A 4,495-nucleotide genomic window follows, 5' to 3' on the forward strand; every position below is an offset into this window, starting at 1 on the left:
ATTTTTAAATAAAATAAATCACCAAAGGTGACTAGAAGAAGTAATTTGTTGCTTTTTTAAAAACACAGTCTTATTAACAATAAGACTTCAAAACTTAATCTTGAATTCATTTCTCTTTTCAGGAGCTTTTGGACAATCTGTAAAATGGTGACAGGTACAACTTTATAGATGTGAAGTAATCTATCCTCCTGTAACTGAAAAACACTATAAATTGTAACTTGGCTCTAGAGATAGCAAGGAATATGAGTAACATGCCACTTTCTAGCCCAAAGGCCAGGGGCACACAAAAAACCTCAAGGCTAGAAAGCCTTCAGAAGTCATCTAGTCTGGCCCAGTTCCCTTCTCCAATTCAGTTTTCCTTATGTCTCACATGGGGATAATACCTACCTCACTGTCATTAGGAAAGCATAAAACTGGACAGTACTAAAGAAATGTGAGGTATTCCAGCAGACAAAAACAAAATACGCAGTATGATGTAACCACAGAACTAGTAGTGAACTGAATTTGCATTAATAAGGGACAAGTTGTCCAGAATGAGTGGGAGGGATAGTTTTTCTGCCTCATTGCTTTGGACAGATCCCATCTGGACTCTTGTGTGCAGTTCAGGGAACCATGTTTTAGAATGTTGACAGACTAGAATGTGCTGAAAGGAGTCTGACGTGTGTGGGAAGGGAAATTACAAGCGAAGATTGGTTCTGTTCTAATGAAAAGTTCCCTCCTAACTACCCACAATAGTAGTCACATGCCAAAACCTCAGAAGAGGTATCAGAGATCACCCTGTCCAACTGAATGGAAATGCACTGCGAGAGGAGACCCAAGACCATCTCCTAAAATCACTTGAAATTCAGGGTGATTCACCCAGAGAAGAGAAGATTACAATAGTATTTGAAAAGTTGTCTTATGGAAGAGCCATTAGATTTGTTCTGAAAAGCTCCAGAAGGTGGAGCTCTGAACCATGAACTGGACAGTAGGTGCGATAGAGTGTTATAGTAGGTATGATACAAGTGAAGGCTTTTTCCTAATATTTACAGCTATCCCACAGTAGAATGGGATGCCTTGGAGAAGTTCATTTGGAGGCTTGAAGCACCTTCAGAGGAAAGAGCAGCTGGCATTTATGTAGTGCTTCAAAGATTTATAAATTGACTTCCATGATATCATTTGTTCCTTCCAGGAGCCTTGTGAGGTAGGTTAAACAGAGCCAGGTCTGGAGATTAAAATTCCTGTGTTCATATTGGGCTTCAGACACTTCGTAGCTTTGTGACCTTGGGCAAGTCACTTAACCCCTATTGCCTATCCCATACCACTCTTCTGCCCTGGAACCAATACTTAGTATTGATTCTAAAGATGGAAGGTAAGGGTTTTTTTTTTTTTAAATAACAAAATAGTGAATTCTCAAATTGAGAATGGGTTGGATAAAGTGATCTGAGAGTTGCATTACAATGGCAACCGGGAAGGAACTTCTCATTAGAACAAAATCTATCTTCACTTTTTATTCTTGATCTTCCAAACAGTAGGAAAACCTATTATTGGAGGGTTACTTGCTGACTTTCTGCATTGTATTCAAGAGCCTTTGTTAACCTAGCTTTAATCTTGGCCCTTCCCACCCCCCAAAAAAGTAATGGAGTTCAAGCCAAGCCAGGGCATTTGTCCCTTGCTATGTGGATTAATCTGCTGTATAGTACCTTGTACATAGGCTACAGTAAAAACTACAAGGACTTTCCCAAAGGAATTCCTCTCCTTCCTGGCAGATTTGCACCATCCTAAAGGTTGGTGCAGAAAAATAAAACCCGGGGGCAGCTGGGTAGCACAGTGGATTGAGAACCAGGCCTAGAGATGGGAGGTCCTAGGTTCAAATGTGGCCTCAGCCACTTCCTAGCTGTGTGACCCTGGGCAAGTCACTTGACCCCCATTGCCTAGCCCTTACCACTCTTTTGCCGTGGAGCCAATACACAGTATTGACTCCAAGATGGAAGGTAAGGGTTTAAAAAAAGAAAAAACCCAGTAGGAATTGAAAGACTGCTGGGTCTGGAGTCAGAAGACCTGGATTGGAATCCTCCATACTTATTTAGCTGTGCAACCAAATTGCTGACCTTGAATTTTATCATCTGTAAAATAGGGATTATGCTTGTAATGCCTTGAACTGGTCAGGTTTGTACTGAGAAATGTGCCTTGTAAACCTTAAAAGAACTGTAGAGGTGGGAGCAAATGTCTTCATTTAAGCAAGTGGTACCACTCTGAAGTGGGGAAAGAATCTCTTCCTTTTCCTTCCAGAGAGACCAGTCTGCCTTTATCTTAGTTATGGGTTAGAAAAAAGTATAGGGGGTCCATGAACTTAGATAAAAAAAATTTGAGCATTTCCTTTAATTATGAATGTAGGCGAAAAAATTCTGATAGGTGGTCCATAAAAACTTAAGATCTCAGCTGTACTCTCACAGAAGCTGTTTCTTTGCCATAGTCTGCCTCTCCAGTTAAGAGCTGTATGGGAAAGAGTATTTGGAATCAGAAAATCTGGTTTCAGACCTAGCTTCTGCAGCAAGTCCAAAATAATAGGCTTAAAAGCTGAGACATTAAAAGTCATATATTCCCTCCCACTCCCTCATTTTACAAAGGAAGAAACTAAGGCACAAGAAGAGAGACAGTGTTTGCTCATAAAGGTCATTTAGTACCTAGCAGAGCCAAGACTCAAATCTAGGTCCTATGACCTTTTTGCAACCTCACACTGCCCCTAATCCTGTTTTCAAGCTCAAAAAGGGGAATTGGATCCAGTGGTCTAGAAGATTTCTTCTAGCTCAAAACCCTATAGTCACTAAAAGTGAAGTAATTTCTTGTTTTAAATAGGCAATTTTAAGCACTGACTACATGCTAAACCCTAGAAATATAAATATGAAAAAGACTGGGCCTGCCTCAAGGCCTTTATAATCTAAGGAGGGGAAGATGTCACACTAAAGGAAACTAAAAAGAGAAGGAAGCTACCTCTCCTACCATGAAGTCTAAAGTCCAATGGAGAAGACTGGCCTAAGTACCTTTAGATGGATTCTCCACTCTCTGTTCCTGGGGATACCAGAGGAAATTATTTAATGAATCGGCCACCTCTTTTCTTAGGAAGGAACACTTGGCAACCCTGGAGGCCTGGGCTCATAAAAGGTCAGAATTCCCTAGAACAGTGATGGTGAGCCTTTTAGAGACTGTCCCCACCCCCTTACCTCAGACAGGAGAGGGAGGAAGTTCTCCCAATGGGCTGCTGTGCAGCTGGTGGGCCATGTGAGAAATGCCCTCACTGAGTATAGAGAAGGGGAGCAGCCTCCTCTGGCATGCCATGGCACACATGCCATAAGTTTGCCAACACAGCCCTGGAATCTAATATTTTCCCAGTTTTCACAATCCCATTATAATGTAGCTAAGTGGATAGAGCACTAGCTCTGGAGTCAAGAAGACCTGAATTCCAATAAAACCCCAGACATTAGCTGTGTAACCCCAAGCAAATGATTGTAAAATAGTAATACCTACCCCCACTTTGATGTGAGGATTAAATATTTGTAAAGCACCTAACATAGTACCTGGCACACAGTAAGTGCGTAATGCTTGCTTGCTTGCTTCCCTCCTTTCTATACAACCTGGTGTACTGGATAGAAATTTGGACGTAAAATCAGGACGGAGTTCTAATTCTGATTCTAGAAGTGTCCCAACTCAAATGCCACTTCCACTAGGCATTTCTTGATGCAAACTAATGCAGAGCTGGTATGGCTAGCTTGCCAGAATTTTTTTTCCTAAATTTTCCTTTTCCTAAAATTCTAGAGACTAAAAGTCTAAATAATTAATAGGCTTTGGTTCCGGTCTTTCCAATCCAAGTCTACAAAGAACCAATGCATGTCAGAAAGGGAAGAGATGAGAGAGGGAGGTGGAAGGGGGAGAAGGAGAGGGAGAGAGACCGAGACAGAAGATAGACAGACAAACAGAAGAGAAAGACAGAAGATAGGATAGAGATAGATCTAGATAAGCTAGATAGGATAGACAGGAGATAGAGATAGGTAGGTAGATAGAAGATTTAGATAGGGTATATAGATAAATGATAGAGAAATAGAAAGACAGACAGATGAACAGACATCATATAGTTCAAACCGCCCAATTTCTTGCTGATGAAAAAATAGATCCAAATAGGGCAAGTGACTTGCCCAAGGTCACGTTCTAGAAAGGGGCAGGACCAGAACTTGACCTTGATATCTTCTTCCAGGACTCTACTCACTCCCCTTCGTTGTTATCTGCTTGCAGCCTGCCTGCTTAACAGCCTAACTGCCCCCAGGCGGGGAGAAGGGAAGTACCGGGAAGGGCGCACCTGCGAGGAGCCCATTTGAAGAAGCAGGTGAGGAGGCAATCTGAGGATTCTCCCGACCCGCCCCGTCGGGGAAGCGCTTCGGGACCTGGCAAAGCTTGTAACGCCCCCAAGGCCTCTCAGCCCGGACCCCTGGGATTGGCCCACCCCACCCCGGGGGCCGTA

Source organism: Monodelphis domestica, chromosome 1, assembly GCF_027887165.1.
Source record: "Monodelphis domestica isolate mMonDom1 chromosome 1, mMonDom1.pri, whole genome shotgun sequence".
Lineage (NCBI taxonomy): Eukaryota > Metazoa > Chordata > Mammalia > Didelphimorphia > Didelphidae > Monodelphis > Monodelphis domestica.